Genomic DNA, 24,018 nt, shown 5'->3' with positions numbered 1-24,018 from the left:
TACTTTATCCTGTCTTCATTTCAGTCTGCACTGCTTTGCCTTAGTGTGAGTTTGTGTACCTGAGCGTGTGTACAAGTATGTGTTTGTGCGTGCAGGTGTGCATTTGTTGACTCCATCGTCTTTGTGTGAACTGGGAGGAATTTGATGTGGTATGAGCAACAAACACAAACGTCAGCTGCATGTTGTTTTAGTGGACTTAGCACTAGGTGGTACTGCGCTATGACTCACAAACAAGATTAATCAGGCTTAAAGAAGTACTCCTATATCCTCTGAAGAATCGTTGCTGGGGAAAAGTTTTGTTTGCACTGTTTAGAATTTTACACTTCATTAAAATAAAATAAAAGTTTTTCTCAGGATAAACTGTTCTGTGGTCTTAAAGATAGCGGTCTAGAGCTCAGTGTAAAGGCCCACAATACGGTGGCCCTTAAGGTCAAATCACAAATTCATGTCAAATACACTCATTTAAACAGAATTGTAGACATTTCACACAACTTCCACCCACTGTGATGATGTTGTTGATATGTTGTGTCGTGATTTACCTTTTACACATTTAATGTTGTGCTAGCCCCATGGTTTGTGGTGAAATATTTTGTTACAGTTAGTAAAATAATAGTTACGTAAAACTTAGTTGTTTTCTGTAATTTTTTTTTTTTTTTTGTGGAGGGTTTTGTTAAATATTGCTCTGATGACAAGTAATGTGTTTTTTATTTATTTTATGTTAGTTAAAGTTAGTTTTTGAAAACAGTCTTATGTTAAGTCGAAGTTTGTTTGAAGAATGTGTTAAAAAATTGTTTTACATTCAGTGAATTTTTTTTTCACTTTTTTGTAACAGTTTATAGAATTTTGTTAACTTAGTTGTGACATGTGAAACGTTTATCTTTATTTTTTTATTTCAAAATGTTAACGATTAGATTAGAAATTCTTTATTTGTATATTTTATTTTGTTATATTATATTATAATATAATATATTATGTTATATTATTTTATATTAAAATGTATTATATTACATTATATTATATTATATTATATTATATTATATTATATTATATTATATTATATTATATTATATTATATTATGTTATATTATATTATATTACATTGTATATTTTAAATTGTTTCCTAATGAAATGCTGCTCGTTTACTTGAATATTTTTGTTTTGTTAAATGTTGTGGAATGTTTTATTTATATCTTTTACATGAATATTATAGAAAAATAAGTCATGTTAAAAAGTAAAAGAAAATGAAGCAAATGAAAAATAAATGGAAAAAACAATCAAACAAGAACAGACACCTGTAATGGAACAAATGTTTTTCTTTATGACTTTAGATCAACAATCTACTGAATAAACTTAAATTTGTCCTCATGTTTTTCAACAAACAAAAACACCTCAGCTAATTTGTATCACTCCTTCTTTTACAGAACACTCACACGTATACTCCACAGTCCTTATTTTACCCCATGAAACCAGCATATTATGCAAGTGTGGATTATGTGTTGTGTTGCATCTAAGGGCAAATTACATACTTGTCTCTTTCAGTGAATATCATCCAGACAAGCCCTATACATGGCTGTCCTTCCCTCCAGCCCTGTGTAACCCTTCTCTGCTAAAAAAAACACACACACACACAGAAACAGAGACAGAGAGGAGTGTAAAGACAGAGAGGGGAAGAAGTGAGTTGAGTTCGGAAGTGGAAAAAAAAAAGTTTACATCGCTGTGATCAAACACTTAAAAAAAACCTTCTCTGTCAAAACGTGGTATCAAACAGAGATCGCATAAGAGGAACAGATTGTTTCAGACTTAGTGAGAAACATGTGGCGCTTTAAGGGATAATATCCGCTGCTGATGTCATTGTCAAACTCGCTCCCCTTCCTGTCACACACACTCCCCCTCATCCCTCCAGCCTCCTGTCCTTATACCTCTCTCGTTCTCCCTTCCTCTGTACGTCGGGCGCCCCTGGCTCTGCAGACGAGCTCTGTAAGGATTAATTAACCAATTAGGAGAGGAGCCCCTGGGAGGCGTTCGAGGGCCCCCTTGTTTTCATTATACACACACACATACACACACACATAGAAAATGAGAGACACAGGCCTCAATTAGGCTGCGCTGTGATCTGCCTCTCTGACTGGAGGATGTGGCTCAAGCAGCAGTGTTCACCCCCGTCTCTCTGAGTGACTGAGGAGGTGAGTAAGTAACCTTTTAATTGAATTATGATTATTATCCTGATGTCCACTGTTTCTGTCCCCTTACTCTCTGCCCTCCTTTTCCCCCCTTGAGGTGCAGCTTGATGAAATTAAAGAGAAGTCCTAATGTAGCAGATACGGAGGTAAACACCCTCCTTTCTCCTCTGCTCATCCCTCTTTCGTTCCCTCTTTCTCTGTGCAGGGATCATTCCATTGCTCCCAGCAACAGGCTTCAAAGCTTTGTGTCTGCAAAATTTACCTGAAGGGGATGTCTGTCTCACACTTAATCTGTGTGCTCTTTTAGAGGGGTAGATGGAGATGGAGATAAGGAGGATGCAAGCATGAGCTGGGGATACGTAAAATAAGCATCTATGTCCAAACATGATGTATTGTAAAGAGGTTTGATGATGGCTTGTTTGTTGTGCCCTTGGGTCCAAAATGTGTATGTTTGCTTGAAAGGGTAAATAATGAACCTATCTTCATTTCTTGTAGTAAAGAAACACAAACATTTTAGCTTAGCATAGCTACACATTGTCAGATATCTTAGTAAACTGCTGATGCACATACCTCAGCACTCTGGTTTCCTCTAATACAACAGGGCAGTGTCCTCGGACTGGTTTTGATTATAACCCTCTTTGTAACATTTAAATGTTGATACTGTGCTAAATATGAGCATACAGTGTAAACTTTTTGACACAAATGCCTATGCATGTAGAGTGATGTGCAACTCCTACCAAATGTAAAAGTGACATGGACCACAATCCCTACAATTGGTCTACTGAGCGTAAATGTGTTTTCTGTATTGACCAGAATCAAACACTGGCTGTACACACAGACAGTATAAAACATGGACGTGGACTCCGTGACATCACCCGTCTGCCCTTGATACCATGAAATGAAGCTAATCCGCAGATGCAGCCATATTAGATATGACGCTGGCTGGGGGTTTCCTTTCCAACAGCTACTCCTGTACCTGATTTGACGAAGAAATGATCCTAATAACTTCTAAATTGCCAATTTAGAAAAAAAATCACTCACCGTACACTGTGCACAATAGTGAAATCAATGTTTCAGAACCAAGACATTTTTTAAACCAGGCTGTAATTATGCTTTTTAATGCCATAAAAGTCTGTACGTGATGTCTGGTCTTTCTGCAGCCAGCCTCAAGCAGATTCTCGATGATCAGCAACGTTTAGCACTTCCACATAGGCTTCGTTTTGCCCCTTGGCTGTATATCGAACACATATTTCACCTCCTCTGGTGTCTCGTCTCTATCTAACAGTTTAAGGGTGAAATGAAAAAGTGTTGTTGCGTTTCAGCCATGTGTTTACACGGAAACAGCTTTTTAAACAGTAAGCCAGGGTCTTCAGAGGAAACGCTGACGTCATGCTTTGCACGGGCCATATAACAGGACAACAGTACCGTCGATCGTCATGGTCTACCGTGTTGTGCTTGTGCTGCTGAATCTGCTGACTGTTTTTCAACAAAATGTGCATCTGTTGCTCCACTTCTGCACTTAGTGTTTACCAATACACCAGATGATCAGCCCAACTTTGGTGGAGATCAACCAAAAGCGGCTTCTGGACAAGACAGTTATAGCTCCAACTACAGACCTGGCATGCTTACTACTGCGTTTTCAGTCCCTCTGTGTTTCTGTGTTAACGGAGATTTTTTTTCACAGCGTTTTAGTGTTTTTGGATGAAACGTCATGTAAATGGGGCCTCAGGCACTAGCTAGTTCGCTAGCCTTAACCACAATGTGGTGGCCTTCACTGTAAATCATAATGACAGAATTCCATCCATCTATTATCTTTTCCACTATTTGGTAAAGCCAGATCTCACTGTGAACTTTCCCGAATATATGAAATAAGCACTTTTGATTCAGCTGAAGAGTTGGACAGTTTTACATAGTGACTCACTTTTGGAGCCAGTCTCAAGTGGTCACTTGAGGAACTGCAGTTTGCTTCCACTGTACATTTTCTTTATTTTCCAACACCATAGGTTGTTACTTGGTGGGAACTTGAACATACTAAAGACTGCTAAGCTGCTCAAAAGTGGTTGTGTGAACTTGAACACTGTAACCACAAATAAACCAACAAAGATATTGCAGGTGTTCCTATATATTTCAGGCCATAAATGCAGTATACATACAAATACATATACATATTATCTGCTAATGTACATCACATTACTTTGGGTCCCACACTTTTCTGCCCTCTCCTCGGTCTGGCAGTAGTGGGGATGTGGATCTGTGTGACGTGCAGGGCTTTAGTACAGTATGCTGTGTGTCAGCGCTGACCAGCCTGATTAGGACAACACAGACACACACACAGCAGGGAGGGGATGATGCTCCTGGAGACAAGAGAAGACAGGCCCCCCCACCTCTCACCGTTTCCTCATTTGTCTGCTCATTTGGCCGGCCATCACAGCTGATCTCCATGCCAGCGTGTGACCTGGATAAGAGGCTGAAATATCTGTTAAATGATGGCCTGACCTTTTTGGTCGAGACACTTAACCTCTGTGGGAAAGAGCTGTGCAGGGGTCTCAGATTGGTCTGTCAGTGTGTTGACCCCCACAAAGCGTTTACAAGCAGAAGAGGAGCCTGGGGCTGCTTCAGAGGGCTTCATTATTCTGGATAATGTTTTCATACATAATGACCACACACATGATCACTGATAACTGTTGATTCCTTATGCTAACCATATTAAGAGAGGAAAGCTAAAGATACCTCAGTAAATCAGATTTATATACAAGAAACATTAAATGCACACAATAATTGCATCTTTTGATATATGATAATTTAAGTAGGAACTGGGTTAAAAGTGCCAGATTTGAAGATTTACAGTAAGGAAGCACCAGCGTGTAAGGGAGAAATAAAATGTAAAAACTTCTTAGTGTATCAAAAAAGGATTAAACTGACTAAATACAAAAATAAATAGAACTATGAGTCAAAGAAGACTAAGTTTAAGCCTGATTTATGACATTTTTCCTGCACCTGAACCCCAAAACTTCTGTCAGTTAAAAGGACAATGGAATTAATGATTTTTTTTTTCTAACTTTTTTTTTATTATACTTTTGCATCTGTATTTAACATAATTATAAGCAAAACTACTCTGAATCGTACATTTATGTATCCAAAAATGTCAGATTTGGCAAAGTATTAGCCATGTTATTTGAAACTTCAATTTATTCATTATTTGCTCAAAAGAAAGTTGTTTCCTCCAAGTTCTAAAGAGAAAATTTGGCCTTAAGACTGAGTATGCCAGCTCAAAATTATTAATTTTTGACTCCACTCAAACAAAAAAGTCTTTCTTAGCTAAAAATAATATGTCAGCATAGTTGAATTAATAAGAAGTACGTGTTATCTTTGAAGATTACTGTGCAGCTCCACTGTTTTCTAGCCTCAGAGCTAAATGGAACATGTTGTTCACACATAAAATATTTTTTGATTTTAATATTATTTCACCTTTTTGGCAGTTTCATCATTATAAATTCTGCATCACGGAGAATGAAACAACTCCTGTCATAAAAAATGTTTCAACATTAGTTTTATTACTGGGCAGGTGACTGGGTGACCGATCAATGAGATGACAGAGGGATCTCCAGAGTCTCTTCCTTGTCACCTAGCGATCTGACTGGATCTCCTCTCCATCTGTTTGTGATCTCACAAAGCACCATGCACTGTGAGGGCGCACAGGAGAGAGAAAAAGGGGGAGGGAGGAAAGGAAAGTCAAGGTTTTACTGCATCCTGGTACATCCTGCCTTAATGAGGCCCCCCTCTCTGTCTGCCCATCTGTCCCCAGCGGGATTGGCCGCACAGGGCCCCCAATGCTGGAGACAAGTATGTGTGTGCGTGTGTACGGGCATCTGTGTGTGTTTGTAAAGGGAGATAGGGGATTCAGTTGACGTAAGAGCTACCGCAACCTCTTTCAAAGCTCATGATGTGTTTGACACCACAAGAAGTGAGATACTTCTCTTTGATTTTTTCTTTTTCTAATATTTGTCACTTTTTGATTGTTTGGCCCCTTGAAAACACCAAGCCTGTTGAGTTACAGTAAAACAGCACATGTTTAGGATTCCCCCCATCTAATTTAACTCTTCAGTAGGAAGGAGACTGAGTCATCCATCCTGGACCCCCCCCACCTCTGATGACCCCTCTCCGTGGTACAGTCTCATTAGCCTGAGCTGCAGAGGCTTGTTAACCCCACTAATCGAAATGGGAATGAGCATAAAAGAGCCCAAGAATTTACTGCCAGGTCCACACTTCAAAGGGACAGTGTGGCGGGGGCAGACTCAGGATGTGTATAGGTGTGTGTGTATAGGTGTGTGTTTATGTGTGTTTGTTGTTGCACTTAAAAAGGATAATTGGGATTTTTTAAAAACAGTGTTGCATTATGTTATTATAGCTCATTAACATATTGTCTACACCAAGTGTTTTAGTACTTAGGGCCACATTTGGTTTCCATGAAAGTCACACAGAAATGTTCTGTTTGATAACTGTTCCTCAAGAAAATCAGTTGTCAAACATACTTGTGCCATAAATGCAGACTTATGAAATCAAACCTCACCTGTCTCTCAATTGTCTCATGATACCAGAAGATACATTGTCAGTTTTCTGGAGTGTTATGTAAACATCAGTAAATTCTACCTCTTCTCAAAGAAAATGTTCTTAACTAGGGGGTGATATGGGGAAATATGTAAAGATTTTTTCATGGCTGGGTCATGGAGCGCTCTATTTGTACTCAGAAGTCAGAATTTACAAGTTCTGAGTGGGAACGCCCAACTGGAACACTCCCTGAGATCGGAATTTCCGCCTCGGAAGTCAGAACATCCACTCCCCAGTTCCTGGTAGGAAATTCGAACTTCAGGGGTTAACAGTAATTAAGCTCCTGTTAATTTCTATTAATTTCGGAATTTCTGACAAGTGCTTATCGCAATAAATCAGCTGTATACATAGTAGAATTCAATGTCTATATACAGAAATACTGCTGTTATGGCAAGTTTTTCTAACTCTGCAACTGGAATTCTAACTCGGAGGTGATGTCATTTCCACTCCTGACTTCCCAGTTCTGAGTACAAAAAGAATGCACCATCAGTTTCTGGAATTTACCAGGATGTTTTTTTTTCATGATGTTTAAAGGAGTTTTTTCCCCATTATCATTTTTTTCTAGTTTTTTCACCATTTAATAACTTTAATCTAGTCTTGTGTTCTGTAATGTGTTTTTTGAACTCTGTATGTTCATGAGGCACATTTTCACATCATGATGTTGTATTTCTGCAGAATATACAGAGCTTTAGCATTATACAATTAGCCTATGCAAATGTAGTGTAGTAAGATGTTACTCGATATACTTTGGCTTTGTTTGTGCATTTGACAGAACACATTGCAAGTTGAAAGCTGGGGGCTGTGTGAGAATAGACCGTGGGCCTGATATTTAACACGACTGGTTGACAGTGGGTACAAAGCTACTGCTTCTGGAGTTTTACCAACTCGTGGGATAAACTGGGAGTGTTTCCACAACTGAGAATTCCCATTTCTACACTCTGTACTTTTAAGAAGCATCTATTAGTGACACCCTATGAGTGTGAAAAGTTTGCATGATTAGAGCCAAGACTGAGAAAAAACTGAAATCTAAAAATGTCTCTATTTAGCGAAATATGTCTCAGTAGACTTAGTTTGAGATACATTTGCCAGACAATTCCAGATAAATGTCTTGTTTCAATATACTAACGGACAGAACTAATATCTTAATTTCTTAAGAGGAGAAAAAAAATCTGTCAATAGGGTAAGAAAACTGTACTGACTTGCATTAAGACATTGTTTTTATTTCAAGTCCCGATGTGACATTTTTTACATGTGGCCCAAAATCCCTCATAATGCTCTCATATTCCATCTCAATAAGATCCAAACTAACAAACTTAACTCACATTTCGCCAACCGAGTCTCATAGTAAGGAAATAAAAAAAAAAACCTTTACAAGCATCATATTTACTCCTCAAAATCATGGAAGCTCAAAGTTATAACTCTCACCTGGACGCTGTCACAAATTCCCACAGTTATTTAAATAATGTATTTATAAGTGAGGCATGCTGCAGCGTGCCCGGCTCTCACAATCTCAAGTGGAGCTGCCAACACTGACAAACTCCCCCAACAGTAGTAGCACTCTTTTTTTTTTCACTTTTTCAACTTGGAACATTTCGTTTTCTTCTTACCACTGGTCAACTAGACTTAACAAAAGGCTGTTTTCTGTGCTGTGGGATAAATCTTATGAAACAGTGAAAACAAGCCTGTAAAAACATCTGTTAGAAGTGATCAAGTGAACAATAGAGTCCCACTTCGTGCAGCTTTAATGAAGTGAATCTGATGACCACTGTAAAGCTGGAAACAGTGACTCGACCCAGGGATCAGTCAGCACACCTCCCTCTCCTCCAGATCTTTTCAGTCGACCGGGCGTGGCAGTCAACACTTGGCAAACTCCAAAATCCCAGAGGTGCAGAAAGCTACTTTGTCAAGGGGAACATGTAATCCATTTATTCAGTGCTACGTGTTTATCTTCAGGATCCTTTGTGTCACTAACACTGTGCTTGTTTGCTTTGTGTCATTTTCAGTGTCAGCACAAACTTCTCCTTTTAGATTATTCAAACAAAGTCAGACTCTGTGGTTTGGTTAGGTCGGACCGGAGAGGGATTTGGCTCATCCCGATTCATGGTGCACCACAATAGCTGGTATGAAATCTGTTAATACCAGCCCACTCTCTTCTATATGAGCCCCCGGGTGCTTTTATACAGTAAGCTCAGCGGGAAAGGAGGGTAAGCCGAGGTGATTCTCAAAGTTTATAAAGCCTGACTTCTTTAAAAAGGTGCAGATTGATAGAAATTAATCCACACATCAACACAGAGGTCAATCATGATTCACGGCTTAGAGTCATCTCAGAGCTGAGGTGAATGACTGATACACACAACGTAACATCTCAGGAAATATCTGTCTGTCTGTCCTGAACCTACACATTTTTCTACCTGGAAACCACCAGCTGTCATCTCATGATGATGAAGCCTGTGATGGTGAACACTGACTTTTCAGGGTTTCCTGTGTAGCCTAATAATAACTGGATAAGTAATGAAGGATTTCTGGGTAAAGACTTGACCCTTGTTTTCATACATACAACCGCTTAAAGAAAGTAAAGAGGTATTAGGAAGAGAGAGTGGGAGAGGGGATGACGTAACATACAATCCAGGGATGATGCAGCAAGGACTTTCCCACTGTATGCAGGATTAAATTGTTTTCTACCACATATCTGTTTATAGAGACTGATAAAGGGTGAAAACAATGTCATACGATAACTTATGGTCACAAGGATTTACATTCCAGTCTGATTATTCTGACTCTGTAGTCTCCAAATATAGGGATTTTTTTTTCTTCATCCAACCTTAGCCAACTCAACTATTTTCTATACAAAGATGATGATGGAAGTTTCTCTGTTCTGTTTGTGGTGTGTGATGTATTGTTGCCCACTAGAGCTTTGGTCAAGGACAGACTCTGGAGTTGGGAAAAAAGACAAATGTTGAGAGCAAGAAACTTCTGTTAAGCTTAAGAAACTTCTTAAGCCCCCCAGCAGCGCTATTCCCCATTTGGAGAGTATGGCTAGCGATCACACTACTCCATTATGAACCAGACTTTAGTGGGTATCACACATGCCCATGGCCCGCCTACGTCATTGTGAACCGTCTGTTTACATGAAACGCAATCTCATCAGAGTCACCACAATGAGACGCAGAGAGCACTGCTACAACTTTAGGGACCTTTTTGACTTATGGTAAGTCGTTTTAGCATGACACAGCCCTCTAACACCCACCGAAAAGTTTGTTGAGATGTGCTCACGACGATCATATGTCATGGATCACACGCACTCTCCGCATGCTTGTGCTCATGCATGAAGTTAACCGTGCTGAAGCCCACCTCTCCGAAGCGTGCCATAGCAGACATAAATCATGCTCAAGCACGACACTGTTGCGGTCACACTGGCCATTCAAAACATGCTTTAAGACTGAAGCGTGCCTAAGGACCGTACAGTTTGCCAGTGTGACTGTGTCCAAAGAGGACAAAGATTTGTTTCCTATGCATTCGGGTAGACAGTGTCAGAATAGTTAAGTATTGGCAGGATCATTTGTATTTACAATTCTCTCCCAAACTTTAAAAGAGAATAATTCTTCGGAGCGATAAAGCAATTCCTAAAGACAGTAATTTTTTTTTTTTTTTTACAATTGATTCAATCTGACATTTGAAAGATAGGTGGGAGTCGAGCCAAACCAACAAATATCCAAATTCATCAACTTTTGCTAATGCTGTTCCATCAAGAAAATCAATGGACCATTGCAAAGAGAAAGGTTGGGAGTGGTTGGTTGTGTGCTATATTTGGGTGATGTTCAGAGATGGGAAGTAACGAAGTACAATGACTTTGTTTCACTACTTAAGTAGAATTTCCCGGTACTTTGTAGTTTTAGAAGTATTATTTTTTTGGACAACTTTCTCTTTTAATTCGCTACATTTTTAACAGAATATCAGTACTTTCTACTTCTTACATTTCCTCAAAATGCTCGCTACTTTTTGTCTAATGTACATATATATTTTTTGCTATACAAAATGCAGTCAACTGACGTATTTAACACCCCGCCCCGCTTCGCGCGGCGCGTTGTCACTCCTGCTTCTGCCAGGCACGCAGCCGTGTTGTTCAGATTAGCGGTGTCACAGAGACACAGGTAACGTTAGCACGTCAAACAACAACCATAACCAACGCACAAAATGGACAATAGAGAAGACCCTGAGGAGGACCCGGTCCCTGGATCGTCCGAGTCTCAACAAGACCTCAACTTTCACCTATGGCCATACCTAAAAGAATTGTTCCTGTATGCTGGTTATTTATTTTCATATGTGGTCCCTGGTTGTGCCACTTGCAATAACACACCACCTGGACAGTGATGGACAGTAGTCCATGATGTTTAGTTAATGATGGACAGTAGAAAAAAATATCAGCGGTTGATTTTAAAAAATGTTGGGCCTATGAGAATGATTTCCAGTTTGGAAGCCATCATAGTCTAAAATTCAATGTAGAGAAGTATAATGTGTATAGCTGAAGTGTGCAATACAAATGCAGACAAACTAGACTGTGAAGTAAAATAAGATACATCTTGTGTGTGCCCAGAGGCTTCTGAATAATATGTTACAAGAGCATTATTAGCGTTCTTAGGCTTTGCACTGAATCGTGCGATAAAAATACTTTTTACTTTAGAAAAATACTTCAAAGTACATTTCAGAGGCTGTAACTTTTACTTTTACATGAGTCGATATTTGGTTGAGTACTTTTTACTTTTACTTAAGTCGTAATTTACACTGGTACTTTTACTTCTACTTAAGTAAAGAATCTGGGTACTTTTCCCATCTCTGGTGATGTTGGAGTTTGAAGAGTTGAGTACAGCGTCATCAGCAAATAACAACATTTGGGTACTTAATGGCAGGACCTGCGGCCAAACAGCTTGAAGCACTTTGTCCCACTAACTTAAGTTTCCCTTCAGTCTAAATTCTTGCTTGTGTTGTATGTCGTTTTCGACAAAAACGTCTGGTAAATAAAACTGTAGAACTTTAAATGCAGCTTGATGACTGAAAATGTGCACTCCAGATTTGTGTGTTGAAACTAATTTGTAAATGTGAAATTAAAAACAAGACTATTAAAACCAAAACTTATGGATTTCAAACTCTTGGTCCCAGTCAGACGGTTGAAGCTGATGTTTGTTTGTCCTCTAGGAACCAGAATGGAAGATAAAAATCTATTTTTTTTTATGCAAACTCTGAGGAAGACAACGATCAGTCACACTGGAGGCTGTTTAGCAGACCCTCTTTGAACATTTTTGTGCAAATTCAGCTTTTATGGAAAAAGAAGGATAAAAAGAGAGCTGCTAAAAGAAACACTGAGACACTTGTGTGGTTTGGCCAGCGCTGGTTATGTATGATGCTTCTAATTTTCACCGCATGCTATTTACTGTCTTATATGAGCCTCACAATGGGAGTTTAGTCTTCAAGCAATAGGAAGCTTTTGTATGGGTTTATTGTTCACTTGTGTGTCTTCCTATTGCTGAAAATGTGTTCCTGTAGGGCATGTTCCGAATTATCCACAAACCAAAGCAGAATGTGTCGCTCTTGACCTTGTTAAATGAAAACTCAATGCAGTTTCTGCAACTTTCTCTGCGTCCACAGTACGTATTACTCCACCAAACAACACAAACAACAGACAACTTGAGGTAAGAAGCTTGACCTATCCATCTATAAAAATACCCACACACACACACACACCAACATTTCTGGAAAAAGTCATGGGAAAACTGAAGCTCTGTTCTCCAGATGTCTTTCAAGTTGGGCAGAGGTGATTTTGTTGCTTCTTGATGGAGCAGCTCTGAGACGTGAGTATCATCTGATCGTCATCTGATCACCATGAAATCTGCAAAATTAAGCAACTAAAAATCTTCAAACCCAAATGGACCAATTTGTACAACTAAGAACAATTTGAGGTTGAATTACTGTGTAACTGTGATCTTCTGATTTAAGCTCAGTATGAGTTTAAAAATTGAAACAATAATTCTTACACTGATTCCATGCTGATGTTTAAGTAGGCATTTAAAATACTGTTGCACTACACTCCATCACTTGATATAAATCTGATGAGGCTAAACAAACCGTCCCAAAGTCATAAAGTTTTAGAACAGAGGGTTTTATCATAGAAGCAGTCAGCTGCCTGCACTAAAGAAAGAAACCTGAAGCATCGTTAACCTTAATTTTCATGTAGCGCCACAGAAATCAGGCCTAAAATACGACGCTTTAAAAACAGTTCCAACAGTGTAATGTTAATAAAACTCTGCCCAAAAGCTGTGTTAAGAAAGTGCCTCTGTTTTTCACTGAAGCAGCAATAGTGAGACTCATTCAGGTAAAATATGGTAAGTCATTGCATCATTTTGAATATTGTAACCAGATTTACTTTTAACAATGTTAATAATAAAACTTTATCCTGGTTGTATTATGACTTTGCTCTCCTACATCATTATATCAAAATCACAATTTTAATACAATTTAATATTAGGACTTTATTCTCGAAATATATCAGCTTTTCCTACACACACACACACACACACACACACACACACACACACACACACACACACACACACACACACACACACACACGGTAACGAGAACAAAACACAATGAAACTAATGAGTGTAATCAAACCAGAGAGAAACGTTAGGACAGAAGGTAAAACAAAACTAGAAACACAGGGAGTAAGAAATAAGAAATAAAACAGAAAGCACAAGTAAAGTCACGGAAGAAAGGAGACATTATTCACAAAGAATAAGGCCATGTCTACAGGTAACCAGGTATTTTCCAAAACATGTATCCCCCCTCATTCATTTTTAAAAATATTTTAGTCCACAAGCAGCGGGTAAATCCGCCGATAAAATAACCCGTGCCGGCCAATCAGAATTAGCCCCTGTTATTGAACTGTGACATTTGAGAAGTGAAAATTCTGTTTGCGGGGCGTCCACATGAAACCATGAAACCAGTGTTTTCTAAAATCTTCACTTTGGTTGCAGTTTTCAAAAATCATTGTTTTTAGTGATGAAAAGCTGCGGTTTTGTGTAGATGACAGGTGTAAATGTCTAAAAATATATATGCGGTTTCCCAAATACCTGATTATGTGTTGACATGGCCTGAGACACAAAGTCAATGCTTTTGAGACAAAAACAAAAAACAAAAGATAGATTCACAAAAGACCATTAAAAAAAAGAGATAAACAAAACAAAAAGGGCAACACATGACAAATGGCCTAACTGGGGCAGTGGCATGTACAAGGGTGACATGATGAACTTTAACATGTACACAAGCACAGACAAGTAACATTAATGACCCTCTCTGTCTCCAAAAAATCTAAATAATTTCACCTCCAACATAAAAGTCCAATGAAAATGTAATCTGTGTATGAATATTTTTCACATTAAAACAACAAAGGGTCAATACAGAAGTCTTCTAAGCTCACGTGAAGTTAAAGTTTTTCTTACGGGTATTTTGTCTAATATTGGATTGGACAGCTGGGAAAAGACAGAGAACAATTGTAGTGGAAAAACAAGGGATGACATGCAGCAAAGGAGTTGCACCATCAACCACTGCAATAAGGGCGATAGCCCCTGCAGACAGGGCAAGAGCTTCAACTACCGAATGCAAGATACAAAAAGACATGCTGCATTTAATGAAAAAAACAAACAAAAAAAACAGCCAGCCAGTTTTACCATCATTCTTTGAAAAAAAAAAAAAAAAGCCAATCACAACTCAAGATTTAGGGGTGGCACCTGCATGGCAGATTGAATTACAAGGGTGGTCCATGCCACCGCTTTGGACCCACCCCTGATTCTCCTTCGACTTCAATACTTCAACTTTATTCTACATTAAATAGTCATGCATTTTAAATCCCTCGTCACTAACCTTGTGACTCACTGACTGACTCATGACAAAATCAGTTGTCAAGGAAGCTAAATTATCTGGGTTAAGTAGTCAAACCAAAATGGCTGCGGTTCCTCCAGCAGGACGGAACAGATATTTTTAGCAGTCCATGTCCCTGACACAGCTCTTTAAAGGCAATCATGTGGCTGTAAATGCTTAACCATAAAAGATGTTCGACGTTTCTTTGAGAATGTTTGTGACGACAACGTGGTTAGGAGGGATTAAAGAGGCACTTTGTTGTAAAACGGATTGATGAGAGATTACGAAAGAGAAAGATGTTCATCATTACTACAAATGTGGTTTATGGACCCAAAGAGGTTCACTGCAGGACAGTGAAATCTAACACTTCAAGCTTTGACTTTTCTCGCAGTAGATTTCAGAAGGCTTGTGCCAGTGGCTCCATGTTTTAATCATTATCTCATTTTGTTGAGTCAATAGAGCTTCCCAGGCTTCTCCTTCATGTTTGAAAGAACAGATCGGAGTGGATCGTGTGTGGAAGTCAGCCGGTGGCTGAGGCTGTCAGGTAGGTTAGATTTGAATAATTGGAAGAGACAAGGAAGCAATAACCATCAGATGGAGCTGCCAGAGCGGGAAGTGACAGCCAGAGAAAATATGAAGCTAGAAAAATGTTTCACACCCATCTTTGTGTTCAGGGCGCTCTGGAGAAAGGACGTCTTGCTTTTTAGAAGACTTGACAACTTTCACAACTTTCTGGACTTTCAAAATAATGGTCCCAAATTAAATCTGATGTTCATCTTTATGTTCCAGTGGATGCAAATCTTCAACAATGCACATGTTATCAGCCTGAGTGAATACAAGTCATTAATTAAGTTGAACTCTCCATGGGCGATGTATTAATGAGAGGGACAACTAAGGCATATAAAATTAACCCACTAAAGCCCTGGATGTTTCATCATCATCATCATCATCATCATCATCAACATCATCCCTCTCTCAATTTTTTTTTTTTTTTTTTGCATGACTTAAAGTACAAAAAAAAAATAAAATCTGTCATTGCACTTGTCACTTTGTGGCACGTCAAGAGGAGAGAATGTATTCAAGCCTTTGGCAAAGTGTGACCTTTTATGGGGGAGCCCAGGCAGCAGTTTCCCTAATTAACCCGTCCTCTTCATGCATGCAGACATTCATATCCACACACACCACGGAGCCGCCTTCATTAGACAGACACAGAGATCAACAGATTAATTTAATCTGCATAAATGCAAATGTCCTCTTGTCTTGAGCGTCCTGAGCGTGCATGAGGATGGATAGCGCGGCAGACAGTGTGCCGGCTAAATTATCAACTGACATACTATAGATGCATGTGTAATTTCATACACTGTAGCTGTAAAATTAGCAGTACCTTACTTTAGATTAAAGGGACATTTTTCAAAAAATTCCTCAATTTTTTTCTTAAGAAAAAAGAAAAGAAAAGAAAAAGAAATCAAACATACAATGCATCATAAAAAGGTCACTGTAAATTTACTAACAAGGCCCGTAAGCACATTAGTCATTCCTTGAGTGTATCACAGGACATCCTGACTGATCTTCATTATTTCTTTTCAGTCATATATGACGCATACATGCCAAGCCAGTCATTAATTACCATGAGACAAAGAACTCTGGAGGTCTACGTCAGCAGCCCTCATTAAGACATTAAAAAAAGAATACCCTCATTATTAGTGCAAATTAACCTCATTCTGGAGCCTCCTCAAAAGCTGCAGATCAAAGCAGTGACAAGTCTGAGACAGAGTCCAGGCGTGACAAACAGGACGGGGGCTGTACTTTCCTGCACAAAGTCAACCGTGAAAAGCCGGCATTATTAGACATGCAAAATACGCACAAACACATGTTTACTCTCATCGGCTGCGTCAACACAAAGAGGAGGGTTTGTAAGTGAAAGCAAATGTAATTTAAATGGGTGTCTTCAGTGAATCTGTCACACAGGATTAAACGTTTATGATGTTTTCTTTGGGTTAAAAAAACACAAGGGGCAAAGCAAAAAAAAAAAAAAAAGATGAACAAGTGAAAATGAAAGAAACTCTTTGTACTGGATTTCTGGAACAACAATAAGCAAAATAAGAATTTTATTGCATGGTATTATGTAAAACAGGCTCGCTAAATACTTGCTTGGCATTTGAAATTAATCGCACTCAGTGAATGGTGAAAATGTCACTGGCTGTATTAACTCACAGTCAGTTATTCTTGGAAATCGCAGGAAAATGTAACACAGATTGTGACGTAAAAAGGGCAGACAACGCTGGGTTCACTTCACTTCAAAAGCCATCAGTGTCACAGAGAAATAACACACATTCATTTTGAGTAAATTAAATACAGTATCTGAATAATCCATAACCAGAAACTCAGAAATCTGGGTTATGAAATGAAAAAGAAACAATGTGCATGAAAGCATTAAAAAACATATAAGGTCAATGAAACATATTCTATTTGAGTGTCTATGTTTTTAATAAAGAAAAAAAAAAAAAAAAAGGAATCCAACTGGCTGCTTATGAAAGTCATTCTTCAGACACACAATTACACACACACTCAGCTGTGTTAAAGAGTTGCGGTGACATTTAAAGCTGCTTTATGAAGCGCCTCAGTGGCACTGATACCTAAAAGGCCTTCAGCTCTGCAGCCTGACCGCTCCTCTCCACGTCCTGGTGTGTGCATCAGTTCCAGCCCGGCCTGCATTTAACAAGCTCCCCCCTCCTCTTTTTAAAGACTTGTTTAAACAAACATAGCTCTTTTCCACGTCCCCCCGCCAGCCTCCCTTTGAGCCCGACACAGTGTGAAAAGGTGGACCCGGGCTTTGACTGTTTGTGTGGCGCAGCGGGCAGGGCCAGACACACAGGAGTGGTGTTATTTGTGTGTGAGTGTGTGTGTGTGAGTGCTCATTGACTGCAGGCTTTGGCCTTCAGTAAATTCACAGGGAGGCCGCTGGACGTCTGAATAGGAGCTGTCCTCGTGGAAAACAGAGGTATCGTCCCCCATGCTCATTAGCCTCCTTAAACAGAAGCTGCAGGATAAAAGAGGGCAGGGCAGCCTCTGGTCCAGGTACAAAAGAGGGCCTACATGAGTGTGTGTATCCCCGCTGGAGTCCCACTGAAATGGAAATGCAGTAATTGCCATGATCTGATGAATGGCGTGCTCCTCCCATGCTGGATTGGCACCCGTGTCCTGCTGTGATCACATCATTTAAGGAGCAGAGGCCCCTGGGAGAGGAGAAATTGCAGAGGTCGGCCCTGATACTGCATTAATTTGGACGCCAATCACTGATGCTTAGGCTTTAGATCCTTTTAAATCCTTGTTTTGGGTTTCTTTTGTAAGGCTGTTGTTTTTCATATTTTAATTCTTTGTGTATTTTATTTTATTTTTTTGGTTTCTGAGTCCATCTTAGTCAAAAAGTCAAAGAAGGTGTTTTCCTCCTAAAATTGAGTAAATTTTATTTATTTTATTTTTTTTTAAAGGAAATTATAAGATACAGATCAAGCTTAAACTAGGGCTGCTATCTTCATGCTCTGAAGCCTTCATATGAAGTGCACAATGTAGCCACTGAGTGAAAAATTTTCCTCTGGTTGAACATTTTCCATTTGTTTGTGATATTTGTTTGTAATTGGTTTCCAATATAAAAAGTTGAAGCTTCGAGCAATTTTCCTTTAAAAGCCGTTGAAACTTTCCCCGGATCTTTAAAAATACATCAATCGGAAAAACAATCTCTGAGAGCTACAAGTTGGTGATTGTTTGTGATTTTTATCTGCCTCCTTCCGTCCTCTCCTTCTTTATCACATGGTAAGTGTGAAAAAAAGCATGACAGCCGTGTGATCGCACATGACGGCAACCCAACCTGACATAAAAAGCAGAGTCTGGCGCTAAAAGCAGAGGCGGCAGAAGTCAATGCTGCTTTTTACAATTAATTTGGTTCACAGAGTCGATTGTGCGCCTTATTTCCGCGGATCTAACACCAGGCCAATGTGCATTTAGAGGCAGAAACCAGCCTAATTGAAGTTGTTTGGTCGTCATTTATCATCGGAATCAGACTTAAAGGAGTGTGAACATCTCTCTTCACCCGACGTGTTTTTTACTTTTTTTTTTATTTATTATACATCATGTTAAATAAGAGCGACGTGCCTGTGAGTTTCTTCTCTCTGCTCCTGCGGCACGTCTAATTTACCCGCTGCATGGACGAGCTACAGGCTTTGTTTGCAGTGTCCCTGCCCTGAGACAGAGCCGCTCTCCTGGACTACACTAAACTAGCTTGGCAGCCGGCGTGTGTGTAGTGCCAGGCTGGAGGGAAAGAGTGTGTGTGCATGTATATATGTGTGTTTGTGTGTGTGTGTTTCGTCCTGCACGTGCACGGCTGTATCTAAGTTTGCAGCGGTGAAGGAGGGGGGGGGTTCAGACGCTTTGCATCATGGTTGTGCATGTGCTCTCGACACACACATACACACACACACACACACACACACACACACATAAAGCGAGGCGATGAATCCTCGTACCACCTCTTTTGGCACTCATCAGTTCGTGACTTGTGAAAAGCGCCAAAGTGAGGATTGTAAGTGAGCAGGACACTCGTCACAGGTCCACCCATGAGACTCAGTGACACCTGTCATCACAGCTTACTCTGAAGACCTGCTACACACCACCTCCAGCCTCGCCGCGCCTTGCCTCTGCCACCGACGAATAGAGGGGAGGGAGTGCGTTGGAAGGGTGGAGGGGGAGGTGGATGTATGGATCTCCTCTCTTTCTCTGCTCTCTGTACTGGTAGCGAGGTTAGAGGGCACTGGGTGGAGAGAGGGATGGAGGGAGAGGAGGAAAAGTCTGCCCGGTTAGCGTTTGTCCTTCAGATGCTTCTCCGGGCCCTGTGGCTATAGCTCGCCTTCCCGCCTGACTGCATACACGGGACAAAGAGGCCATGTGTGTGTACATGTGTGTTACATAGGATGCTTTAACTACTTAACAGTTCGGGTTTCTCCTCTCTAACACCCTCATTAAACAAATACAAACCCTAATGGGGAAGTTTCACTCTATTTGTTCCTATTTCAGCGTGGAAATGTTTATTCTTTCTCCTCCAGCTTTATTGCTCAGCAGTACTTCATTACAGCTTACTAAACAAGGCCGGGCGGGTTTTTTGGGCCTTGTGTGAATTGCTGTCCACAAAAAAAGTAGCCGAGAAATGAGAAAAAAAAAAGAAAGAGAGCAAAAGGGAGAAAAAAAGAGGCTTGTTTGGTTCAGAAACCATTTAACAACTTCCCCTGGAAATTGAAAGAGGAAATAGTTTTGGGCTGGATTGCAGTAGGGGGGGAATGAAGCCCATATGAGGACCAGATGAAGAGCGTAAGCAGCCCAGGAGGACTGACAGTGGGAGAGAAAGACGAGAGGAGGGGTACGCAGAGTGAGGAAGGGGGAGGCTTTTGATGTCCTTCATTTACATGGCACAACAAAACTGAGGAAAAACAAACTGAAACTGCTGTAAAAAAAGTGATAGACTGCGACAGAGTGAGAGAAAGAGAAAGAGGGAGAGGACTGGGTGTTTATAAGGTCATTTACCAAACTCGTGTTTTCAACGTTTCCTCCCCGCTTTAATTTTTCTGCTTTGTTCTACTCTAATTACTTCCATCCACATGTGAGAGTGTGTGTGAGTGTGTTTCTGTGTGTAAGAGCCATGGCAACCCATGCGCTTCTTACTGTGCATATTGCAACTAAGACAGAATGAAAACAGGCCACTTAACTTTCCTCCTTTTTACATTAACCCTTCCATGTGCTGTTTAAAAAGATGCTGTTAAAGAAACTCCTGCTGAGGACACAGACAAGTTTCCGGGAAGTTTGCAGCCGTAACTTACGGTCACAAACACAGCAACATGTCTTGGTTAAAGCGATGACATTATGACAAATGATGGGCTAAATGGAGCGAGACAAGCGCAAATTATTCTGGTGAGAGTTGCAAAGGCAGACCCAAACCTAAACATCGAAATAAACTGAAACACAATTTGTTCCGATGGGATGTAGCCCAAAAAGGAATAGAGCTTTTTTCTTCTCACTGGAAGACTAAAAATACTCTTTAACAATTCAACTCTTAATATTTTCAATATTTTTTCCCTGCACTGTATAAAACAGTTGCTCATAATCAAGTAACCCCTGAGTGGCCTCAGCCTGACCTGCATGCATGAATCCAATATATGAGAAATTAAAAGAGCAGCATATGCAACTTGTATGACATTAACTTGCAAGTGAGCCATCATCTCATTCTTTGTTAATGCACAAGTGGAACAATTGCAGCAGTGATTGGAATGTAGGTTCATGTAAGTAGTCGTAATCAAGACATTCAAACCATGATAAGCATCCTTGTTCTTAAAAATGTTGCTGAATTTGTTCCACCGCCAACTCCACTATCCTGCATAATTTCCAACATTTGCAGTGCAGTCATTAACAAATATTACGTCTGAAGGCGAGACAGACATTTGATTGTAGAAACCAACTTCCTCATAGTGAAGGAGCCAAATTACAGCTAAGCCCCGTTTCCACCAAGCAGTCCAGTTTAGATCAGTACAGATTGGTACGGGTTGTTCCTGTTTGTGTGTCCACAGCCAACAGTGACCCCTTGTAGAAGGCGGCATGTAAGCAGGATGCCAATAGCTGCATCGGTTAGATAATAGTGTGACGCCTAGGCAGCGCAACCCAGTGTACCCTGCCAATAAATCAAACGAAGAACAAACACACAACACAGTAAACAAACAGCAGCAATGGGAAACCTCCAGCGATTTGTCCTCTTTGTGACTGGCATGTGACTCTTGATACAAAGCACAATCAAGCTTTGTTTCAGAGAAGACTGTGTGCCGTGAAGAGAAATACAGCCACTGTTGCACGGTAAGTCGGTAAGCCACGCTGTTCCTTCTATACGGTCGAAAAGCAAAGACAGTATATAGAGTGGACAGCGTGGCTCCACCATTTACCATTGTACGGTTTTAAAGCCAAAATTCCCCCCGTCACAGGGGCAGCCATTGGCAGCCGTAGTGCAGCAGAGACTTATCTTTTTTCTTTGGAGAGTCTAATCACTTCTTGGCTCTACCTCTGGACATATTTCACAATCTTCAAAAAAAAATACACAAGAATGTCAGCTGTCAATCATCGTTAAACGTGACATATGACTAATGAAAACAAAAATTTTCGGAAAAAATAAATCTTGAATACAAGATAGCCTAATGATATCTTTAAATGACCACAACAATCGGACATGAGAAACATTTCTACAAGGTGTATTAATTTTTTTAAGTTTGACCGCAGCCCATCTGGAATGACTGGCAGGCCGGATTTTTTGACCTATACTCCAGCCAGTCACTTGGGGGGGGGGGGGGGGGGGGGGGGGCAGTTTTTATGCCGACCTCACATCAAGCTGAGCAAGATGACGTCCACTTTTTTTTACAGTCTATGTCTATAAGTGAGAAGTGCAGAAACTCCTCAGTCTTGTGACTTCAGCTGTCCAGTGTTCTGTTGGTGCCGAACTGAACATGCAGCAAATGTGAGTTGACGTATGTAGTCAACATGCAATGGAATGGAGCAGAAGCAGTTGGTATGTCCTGGTGTTAAATCCCACTGGGATTTTCACTATCCAGTTCATGTGGGGCACATTCAAGTTTCTCTGCCCAAATGATGAGGTTGATTTGACCTCATCTGCCTTAATTGACAGCCGCTGGTTTTTCTGACTGGGATTCCCTGTGGGTAATACTTTTACTATGACAAGTATCTCATAAACCCGAGTTAAAATAAACCTGTTAATCAAACTATCCCTTTTATTAGCGGCAATAAAACAGAGCAGAACATTAGAGTGCGACAGCATCAGCATGCTCACAGAATGATCTGCCCGGTGCTTCGGTTTGCAGATCATTCCGTTTGGTTAACGACAGGATCGTCCCACAGCAGTTCAAACTGAAACCATTTGTGCAACCTGAGACTGCTGTGCAAAAATAAAGGCACCAGGAGGTTTTCCAAGTGTAATCTTTGAGACTTGAGTGTGCAAGTGTTCCATAGAGAGAGATGACAAACTTTGCATGCTGCATGTGATATAATGAAACAAGAATGTGCAACAGAGCTCTGCAATGAGTGATTCAAACCTGCTCAGCTCAACTTCACTTATAGCACCTTGCATGCAAACATGCAGGCGATTAGACGGTGAAGCAAATCCACAGAGTGCATCAACAAAATCATTGTGAGTCAGTTTGTTTTAAAGTGAACCGACAAAGCCCAGCCCAGTTTCAAAGGAAACACAGTAAACAAGGCTGCACCTCAGGATTCTTATTTTATGCAGACCTTCTGTGCCAAAGTGGGAAGCAGTGTGACCTTTATGCAGCAAAGCGGATTACAGAGGGTGTGAATGGGTGTGTCGTGCATCTTGCTCTCATGCAGGAGTCAGTGTGAGCGTGTATGTCCCATGACAGGTCTGCAAATATTATTTTTAATAACTGTAACCTTAATCTCTCTTTCAGATCTTTGGCTTCTTGGCGCTTTGATGAGAATGGCAGCATCCCAAGAGAAATCTCAGATGACTCATTACAACTGATTTTTGATCGAAAGCTGTTCTTTTAATTTTCATGATTAAGCAGTAATTAAGAGTTCAAACAGATCAATAGCTGGTTGAGTTAGTCACGTTTTGTTTCATCACTGTCAGCAACCTCAAACACAGAGCTGGTGCAGGTGTGGCCCCATAATGCATTGCTCAAACACGCCAGTGTTATGAAATCTGGTGCTTCTCCAGTCGATTGATGATGCGGTTTTACATCTCAGGTTGAAGAATAGTCACCAGGAAGGAAATGGGGCAGGAAGGTCTGTTTTCGAGCTGAGGGGAAGTGGGACAGAGAGGTCCAGAGGGGGAACACTGATGGTGATGATGATGAATCTGTTTTGCCAGAGGCTCATGACACACGGAGAAAGTCTTGGCATTTTCTACTGGAGGGGGAGAATATGCTACACCGGGTTTCTGTCTCTTTTGCTTTAGTCGATTTCTTAAACGCGTTACAGTCCTGAGAAAAATCCACACATACTCCAGGTGGGCTGTGTGCGTTTGAGTGTGTACAAATGAATTCTTCATCTAGACTTTAAGCAGACTGTTTCCTGTGATCGTTCTTGTTGGCAAGTTATTGTGTAAATATAGTAAGTGATAGTCATTTACTGCACAAGTTTCGAGTTTAAATTTTTTTTAAACCATTTTCTGCCATGTTTGTATTGAAGACATTTTCATTAAATATCTGGTGGGGCAATATCAACCCAGAAACGGTCACTGTTATGGACACCTCCA

General features: G+C 40.2%; 1 long non-coding RNA gene across 2 annotated transcripts in view; it reads right to left on the bottom strand.

Annotated features, from left to right (window-relative positions):
* Nucleotides 1-24,018, bottom strand: part of LOC141796411 (uncharacterized) — an 86,914-nt gene that overhangs the window by 8,277 nt on the left and 54,619 nt on the right. Inside the window, exon 4 of one of the 2 annotated variants that reach the window (XR_012598891.1) lies at nt 5,746-5,863. The exons of the other annotated variant lie outside the window; for it this stretch is intronic. This is a non-coding gene — a long non-coding RNA (uncharacterized LOC141796411). Of the gene's footprint in view, nt 1-5,745; nt 5,864-24,018 lie in introns of those variants that run through there. 2 annotated transcript variants of the gene reach the window in all.

This window comes from Halichoeres trimaculatus, unplaced genomic scaffold (genome assembly GCF_033239565.1).
Source record: "Halichoeres trimaculatus isolate MK-OKI-2021-1 unplaced genomic scaffold, fHalTri1.1 fHalTri1_scaffold_1, whole genome shotgun sequence".
NCBI lineage: Eukaryota > Metazoa > Chordata > Actinopteri > Labriformes > Labridae > Halichoeres > Halichoeres trimaculatus.
The sequence above is the reverse complement of the archived record's forward strand: the minus strand, read 5'-3'. Positions and strand labels throughout refer to the sequence as shown.